The 8,801-nt window shown below is 45.3% G+C and overlaps 1 pseudogene; it reads left to right on the forward strand.

The window, feature by feature from the left end:
• Nucleotides 1-3,260: 3,260 nt before the first annotated feature.
• On the forward strand, nt 3,261-7,652 carry LOC100604607 (annotated as a pseudogene).
• The last annotated feature ends 1,149 nt before the right edge of the window (nt 7,653-8,801 follow it).

Genomic DNA, 8,801 nt, shown 5'->3' on the forward strand with positions numbered 1-8,801 from the left:
AAAACACAGTCTCATTTTGAAGAGTTCTCAGGCTTGTGGGCAAAGGCAGGAAGGTTCATTGTGTGGCTTGAGTGCACACAGGGAGGTTTTAAAGGATGTGAGAGGAATATGAGGAACAGATGCTGCCCTGGAGTGACTCGCATCCCGCCCAAAGAGACAAACAAGGCACCCAACAACCACAGAACCAGTAAGTGCCAAACCATGGGTACTAACCCTAACTACAGTGGGTATTCTGAAAAGGCAGAAAAAATTTAGGTGCTGTTAGTATAATCAGACTTGGTGAGGCTTAACATTCCTCCCTCTTCACAAAAAAAAAAGAAAAAAAGTCTCAGTGGAATATTCTGAACAGGTACTGCACTAGGCTCTGGGAATGCAAGCCTAGGAAAGTGCAAATCGATGCCTTAAAATGTTTAGCAGACAGTGAAGGAAACAAGGAGCTCCAAACCGGGGGCTAAGTGCCACCCTCAACACAGCTTCAGGCATTCACTTTCTGAAACAGGGGACTGCCATCTCTGCTGAGTTTTGAAGGAAGGGTAGAAGTTAGCCAGGGAGCAAGGTTGGAGGTAAGGGGTTCTAAGCCCAGAGACACCAAGGGTATAAAATTGGGTAAATTCCTGAAAAGTCAAGGTCAAGCAATTCCTGTATAAGGAGCAGAAGTGGTGAAATCAAAGAGAAGACAAACTTGAGGCCAGTAAATTATTACCCTTTATCGGCCTTAACAGACTAACAATATATCCCTGCGAAAGATCAATGCCGGAGTGAGGCTCAAGTTTACCTCCCACAGCCTGTGACTCACGGCACATTGACTCAGCCATGCTACCTGCAAGGAGGCACGTTAGGACAACGCAGGGACCCAGCACGTGCCAGTGAGTCTCTGTCCTGACTATGGGATGCCACCCTCCTGGGTCAGCTGACTCACCCCTGCCTTTAAATCCTAGTCAGGGCTGTAGGTGCCTGGGGAAGAATCCTACCTACCTCTGAGTAAAGACAGGAATAGAAGCTGGTTCGTCTAGAGCAGCAACACAACCAACATTGAAAAAAGCAAATACCATTTCTGAAAATTGCATGCAGAGCACATGGTATCAACTGACGTGTCTCCCCTAGGAGAGTGAGCCATTAATGCTTTGCTAACCACAGCGCTATCAAGACCATCGTTTCCAATCCTACAAAGGAAACACTAGGAAAAACAGAATTTAAAGGTTTTATTTGTCAACCTAAAGAGGAGGCAATCAATATAATTTGAGTGCTTTCACTACATCCGAGAAGGAAATGAAATCAGGATGCACCAGCATGGGTTTTAGGCTATGCGGCCAACAGAGATGAACCAGACATGTCCTCAAGGAGCTTAGAATCAGGTGGAGAAAATAAGATGTCATATAAATTACCTAAGCAATAGTTGCACAGCACTATAAGCTTTTCAAAATGATTGGCATCACTTGCAGCCACCAAATGCTGCCTTCTTTTTCGGCACCGACAGATCCAGTATGTCTTCGGGGAGCACCTGCGTTGGGGTGCATTAGAGATCCATCTGGAAGGCCACGAAGACATTCAGGACCATTCACAGCTGGAATGCTCCTGAGCAGCTGCCCAAGATCCAGGCCTGGCCTTTCAGGATGCCCTGAAAAGGCACTGAACAAGGCCAAGTGCAGTGGCTCACACCTGTAATCCCAACATTTTGGGAGGCCGAGGCAGGAGGATTGCTTGAGGCCAGAATTTCAACACTAGCCTGGGCAACATAGCAAGACCCCATCTCTGAAAAATATTTAAAAATTAGCCAGGCAGTGTGCCTATAGTCCTAGCTACTAAGGAGGCTGAGATGAGAAGATCTCTTGACCCCAGGAGTAGAAGGCTGTAATGAGCTATGATCACACCACTGAATTCCTGGGCAAAGAGAAAGACCTTGTCTCAAAAAGAAAAAAAAAAAAAGAGTGCCCTGAACCGTAGAATAAGTGGACTCTGGACTCTGCCATTCTCCTACTTCCCTTTCTTGAGCCAGTTTCCATGGGCATTGCCCAAGGTAACCTAGGGTTACCTCGGGTTACCCTAGGAGAAGCAGAACTCACAGCTCACAGAGCTGAGACAGAGGAGAAATGTGTTTGGCTTGGCCTAAACCTAGACTTCCTAGGCCAGGTCACAGTGTCGCCTCCACTTTTTCCCTTTAACTTTTGCTCAAGAGATCAGACTGATTTATAAGATAAACAGACTGCTAGCCAAGATGTCTCCTTCCTCTCCCCTTCTTTCTGTTCTGGTAAGTTCCATACCTAAATAAACATAGTGACTTATGGTTCCAGCCCAGTTATTAAGAGCCTCTTCAGTCTGGAAGTGTAATGTATACGTTTGTTCATTCACATTCTTGACAGATGAACAGACTGATACCCCCAGGAAGTCATCAGCAGAAGAGAGACAGGTCTTTAGGAACACCTGTAAGGCAAGGTATTATACAAGACAAGGGATGTGTGGAGCAGAGGTAGAAATACCCACAGATAGGAAAGAGGACCCCTCTGGGATATGGAGAGAAGGAAAGGTCAGCCTACTCAAAAGTATCCTTGATCACTTGACACACCTTCCACAGGGCCATCATCAAGGAACTGTAATTCATCCATGACAAGAAGCTTCCAGCTCAAATGCAAACACTCCTGAGACAGTCCCCACAGGAGCTCAGAAACGTCCTCCACATACCCCTCATGGGGACATCTTGCTCCTACAGCAGGAAACGTCTTGCTTCCCTCCAACGGTGCTTCCTTACCTGTCCCTACCTGTGCCACGACCACAAGATGCCTACAAAAAAAAAGGAAGGACACCTCACTGGCACCTCTCTCCTGATTCTCATCTGCACTTTGTCACCTGGGCTCTGAAGCAACCCTGCTCCTGCTCTTGGGCCACACAAAGTGCTCATGGATGTGGCCTTTTCATCTTTTGCCTACTCTCTCCCTAGGGTTCAGACATCAGCCCTGTGTCCTAATCAGGGAACAAGCGGCACATTCCCTTTTCTCCCAAGAACCTACACAAAATTGCTTCTCCTGTGAAAGCCACTTCCACTGTGCACATCAATCAAGGCAGATGCATAGCAAGAGCCAGGGGACCCTGGGCTGCTCTTCCAGCACTTAGCCAAACATTGAATCTGTTTATGCTCCACTGCGACACAAAGGAATGTCATAGGCACCAAAATATTCCACTTCCCAATTACGCCCAAGCAAGCCTGGTTGGTGTCAGGAGACCCAGATTCTACTTCAAGATTGTGCCGCTGTTTTCCCTACAGCATGGTTGGTCATACAGAGGTGAGGTCCAAGCTTTAATTATCCCTTTACCTTGGGTTCCTGTCAAAGATGTTCAAACCAGAGCGATTCCATCTTGAATAGGGGCTGGGTTAAATAAGGCTGAAACCTACTGGGCTGCATTCCCAGGAAGTTAGGCACTCTAGGTCATAGGAAGTCGGCACAAGATACAGGTCACAAAGACCTTGCTGATAAAACAGGATGCAGTAAAGAAGCCAGCCAAAGCCCACCAAAACCAAGATGGCGAAGAAAGTGACCTCTGGTCATCCTCACTGCTCATTATATGCTAATTATAATGCATTTGCATGCTAAGAGACACTCCTACCAGCACTGTGACAGTTTACAAATGCCATGACAACATCAGGAAGTTACCCTATATGGTCTAAAAAGGGGAGGAACCCTCCGTTCCGGGAATTGCCCACCTCTTTCCTAGAAAACTCATGAATAATCCACCCCTTGTTTAGCATATGATCAAGAAGTCACAATAAGTGTAAGCAACTGAGCAGCTCACACCACTGCTCTCTCTGTGGAGTAGGCACTCTTTCATTACTTCACTTTCTTAATAAACTTGCTTTCACTTTATGGATTTGCCTCAAATTCTTTCTTGAGTGAGATCCAAGAACCCTCTCTTGGTGTCTGGATTGGGGCCCCTTTCCGGTAACGTTCCTCTAAACTAGGTCTGGGAGTCCTTTTTTTGAATTGAATGGCTGCCGAGAAGTTTCCAACGATATTTGTAGAGATCAGTTTATAGCGGGTACACATCTCGATCCACAAACTTAGATTTACTTGAAAAAAAAAAAAGAGAAAGAAAATGCCAACTTCCAGTAAAGAACTTGGAAGTCATCTCTCCTATTCTTGCAGCGAGAAAAAAAAGCTGAACAAACTAAAGATCATCAACTTTTAGATCCATCAGAGAACTGAGGTCACAGAGCCAATCTCTGTACCCAAAACTGGAGAGACAGAAAAATACAAAGAATGACAGCTTCCTGGGAGCAGAAGCTCACAGCCGGAGCCAATATCTGTTGTAGTGTGTGAAACTGTCATCAACTAGTTGCTGGAGGCTCCGTGTAAACTAGCTTGAGAATTGAAAACTCTAGGCCCGGCGCGGTGGCTCACGCTTGTAATCCCAGCACTTTGGGAGGCCGAGGTGGGCGGATCACGAGGTCAGGAGATCGAGACCACGGTGAAACCCCGTCTCTACTAAAAATACAAAAAATTAGCCGGGCGTGGTGGCGGGCGCCTGTAGTCCCAGCTACTCGGAGAGGCTGAGGCAGGAGAATGGCATGAACCCGGGAGGCGGAGCTTGCAGTGAGCCAAGATTGCGCCACTGCACTCCAGCCCGGGTGACAGAGCAAGACTCCGTCTCAAAAAAAAAAAAAAAAAAAAAAAGAATTGAAAACTCTAAAGGGACCCAGTCTTAGGGAGGTGCCCACGCTTGTGTGAGTTTTGCCTTGAGGAATTCCACCAGGTCTCCATTGTGAAGATCAGAGAAAAATACCCTCTAACTTCCACAGAGGAGGGGGAAAGTAACTGTTCTATAATACACCCAGAGCTCTCTGATCTCTTTAACAAGTTCTGCCCTCAAGGGAAACTACTTTACCAGAGTCTAACCTACTGGGGTTTTACCAAGGCCCAGCTGACCTGGGGGAAGAGAAACACCCAACTCAGGCTCACTAAAAGACTAAGACTTGATCAGAAAAGTAAAGAATGCTTCCCTAACCCCCACACCTCAACACCATATCAAGATGGCCCCTGTATAATAAAGAGAATTCAGCTTTAAAAAAAAAAAAAAAAATCTGGCTGGGCGTGGTGGCTCATGGCTGTAATCCTAGCACTTTGGGAGGCCAAGGGGGGCGGATTACCTGAGGTCAAGAGTTCAAGACCAGCCTGGCCAACATCGTGAAACCCCATCTCTACTAAAAATACAAAACATTAGCCAGGTGTGGAGGTGGGCGCCTGTAATCCCAGCTACTTGGGAGGCTGAGGCAGGAGAATGGCTTGAACCCTGGAGGCAGAGGTTGCAGTGAACTGAGATTGCACCACTGCACTCCAGCCTGGGCAACAAGAGCGAGACTCCTTCTCAAAAAAAAAAAAAAACAAAAAAAATCCTTTTCAAGAGAATTTTAATCTCTGACACCACAGCTACAGCAAACAGTGAACACAGCCTCACTCCTAGCCAGATAAACACACTAGAGATCAATCTATGTCATTTCCTTTTACCCAATACATCATATCTGACTTTCAACAGAAAATTACAAGGCATGATAAAAAAAAAAAAAAAAAACACATTCTGAAGAAACAAAGCAAACATCATACACGAACCCAGGTATGGCAGAGATTTGGGGATTATCAGACCAGAAATGTAAAATAACTGATTAATATGCTAAAGGCTCTAATGGAAAAGTTGGACAACATCCAAGTGCAGATGGGAAATGGAGGCAGAGAGATGGAAACTCTAAGAAAGAATCAAAAGGAGAGGCTTGAAATCTAAAACTTACTTATGCAGAGTGACTGGAGGCGGTGATGGCAAGTGGGTCCTTGTGGTCTAGAAGAATCCTGCAAAAATATCTCTCTCTCCATCTCTCGAAGACTTGAAGGTAGACTAAATAGTTCAGGCTCAAACTGCTTGATATGGTTTGGCTATGTCCCCACCCAAATCTCAAATTGTAGCTCCCATAATTCCCACGTGTCATGGGAGGGACTGGTGGGAGGTAATTGAATCATGAGGGCGGGTTTTCCCCATGCTGTTCTTGTGATAGTGAATAAGTCTCACGAGATCCGATGTGTTTATAAAGGAGAGGTTCCCTGCACACGCTCTCTTGCCTGCTGCCATATAAGACATGACTTTGCTCCTCCTTTGCCTTCCACCATGATTGTGAGGCCTCTCCAGCCATGTGGAACTGTGAGTCAATTAAATCTCTTCCCTTTATCAATTACCAAGTCTCAGGTATGTCTTTACTAACAGTGTGAGAACAGATTAATACACTGCTTTTTCTGCAAACCCTGCCAACCCAGCAATTTTGTCAGAAGCTTCTGTTCACATCTCTCAAGATGGAAACCTCTATCCCAAACTATATCCAGAGCTCTCTCAACACATGGGCCTGAGTTTAAATAAAGAAGAAACACACGCAAATATGACCATGGTTTCTGGTGCGCCAATTCAGGGGCAGTTGGTAGCAAGACCTTCCAGTATGAACTATACAACGGCTCCTGTAACTGGTAATGATGTTGGAATTTGTAGAGCAGAAATTAAGCAAGGGATTCATGAAGCCATTGGATCAAGACGGAAAATTCATGAAGCCACAAGGATCAAGATGGAAAAATCGAACTCAGGCTTAAATCAATAGATAATGGTATATGTGTTCAGCAAGTCAAGGATAATTCTCCAACCTTCTTGGTTGGTCTGAGATTTGGGAACCAAGTACTCCAAATCAATGGTGAAAACTGTGCAGGCTGGAGCTTGGATAAAGTGCACAAGATGCTCAAACATGCTTTTGAAGAGAAGATTTCTATGACCATTCATGACAGGCCCTTTGAGTGGACAATTACCATGCATAAGGATAGCACTGGACATGTTGGTTTTATCTTTTAAAATGGAAAAATAGGCCAGATGTGGTGGCTCACACCTGTAATCCCAGCACTTTGGGAGGCCAAGGCAGGCAGATCACCTGATGTCCGGAGTTTGAGACCAGCCTGGCCAATGTGGTGAAACCCCATCTCTACTAAAAACACAAAAATTAGCCAGGCATGGTGGTGCACACCTATAATCCCAGCTAATCAAGAGGCTGAGGCAGGAGAATTGTTTGAATCCAGGAGGCAGGGGATGCAGTGAGCCGAAACTGAGCCACTCCACTCCAGCCTGGCCAACAGAGTGAGACGCTATCTCCAAAAGAAAAAAAGAAAGAAAGAAAAAATAACATCCATAGTGAAAGATAGTTCTGTAGCCAGAAATGGTCTTCTCACAGAACATAACATCTGTGAAATCAACAGACAGAAGATTACTGGACTGAAGGACTCTCAAACTGCAGACATACTGTCAACATCCGGGACTCTAGTTACTATTACAATCATGTTTGCTTTTATCTTTGAACAGATTAAGTGGATGACACCAAGCATGATGAAAAGCCTAATAGACCACACCATTCCTGAGGGTTTAAAATTCACCACATGACAGAAATGTAGCTGAACGTCTCCAGTTTCCTTCTTTGGCAACTTCTGCATTCTGCACATGAAGCCTTCTGGGGCCAGCAATTGAGCATATGCTGCATGAGGATCTGTCCATCTCACATTATGGCTGGGCATCTTACTGTTTCATCGGATACCCTGTTCAGATTTCAAGAGAGCTATAGCCTTATCCTGGTTTTATAAAGGTGAAACTTTCAAGAGATTTACTGACTTTCCTGGAATAGTTTCTCTTCCGGAAACCTGATACTTTTATAAGCCGTTGTGATTAGGATGACTGATACAGGCTTAGCTTCATGTGAGAACCAGTCACCTTTCTCCTAGGTCATGACAAGTGCTGTTCATGTTACTTTAGTTCTATGGCACGTTTGCATTTTTAACACATTCTACCACAGTACACTTAGAATGATTGCCTTTGATAGGTTTTTTTTTTTAATTCTGTGTATGTGTGTATAAAATGCCAATTAAGACCACTGGTTTCGGGCCAGGCACAGTGGCTCATGCCTGTAATCCCAGCACTTTGGGAGGCCGAGACGGGTGGATCACGAGGTCAGGCGATCGAGACCATCCTGGCTAACAAGGTGAAACCCCGTCTCTACTAAAACTACAAAAAATTAGCTAGATGTGGTGACTGGCGCCTGTAGTCCCAGCTACTCGGGAGGTTGAGGCAGGAGAATGGCGTGAGCCCAGGAGGTGGAGCTTGCAGTGAGCCAAGATCGAGCCACTGCACTCCAGCCTGGGCGACAGAGTGAGACTCTGTCTCAAAAAAAAAAAAAGTACACTGGTTTCGGCCGGGTGCTGTGGCTCACACTTGTAATCCCAGCACTTTGGGATGCTGAGGTGGGAGGATCACTTGAGGTCAGGAGTTTGAGACCAGCCTGGCCAACATGATGAAAACCTGTCTCTACTAAAAATACAAAAATTAGCCAGACATGGTGGCACATGCCTGTAATCCCAGCTACTCGGGAGGCTGAGGCAGCAGAATCGCTTGAACCTAGGAGGTGGAGGTTGCAGTGAGCCAAGATCAAGCCACTGTATGCCAGCCTAAGCAAAAGAGTGAGACTTTGTCTCAAAAAAAAAAAAAAAACCACTGGTTTCCTTCCACGTAAGCATTAAACAGTGTATGTAGGTTGTAAGAGATGGCGATGATTGTTCTGAAATCTTAACTACCTTCACTTAATGTGCTTGAACTGTCACCTTAACTGTGTTAAGCATCTAGACTAAAAGCTGAAATATAATTACTGCTGCCTTTCTAAAACGCAAAATGTGGTTCTCTATTAATCTGAAATGTACACTAGCCCAGAACAGTTTAATCATACTTAACGAGCTATAGCATAGCCTAGC

This window comes from Nomascus leucogenys, chromosome 9 (genome assembly GCF_006542625.1).
Source record: "Nomascus leucogenys isolate Asia chromosome 9, Asia_NLE_v1, whole genome shotgun sequence".
Taxonomy (NCBI): domain Eukaryota; kingdom Metazoa; phylum Chordata; class Mammalia; order Primates; family Hylobatidae; genus Nomascus; species Nomascus leucogenys.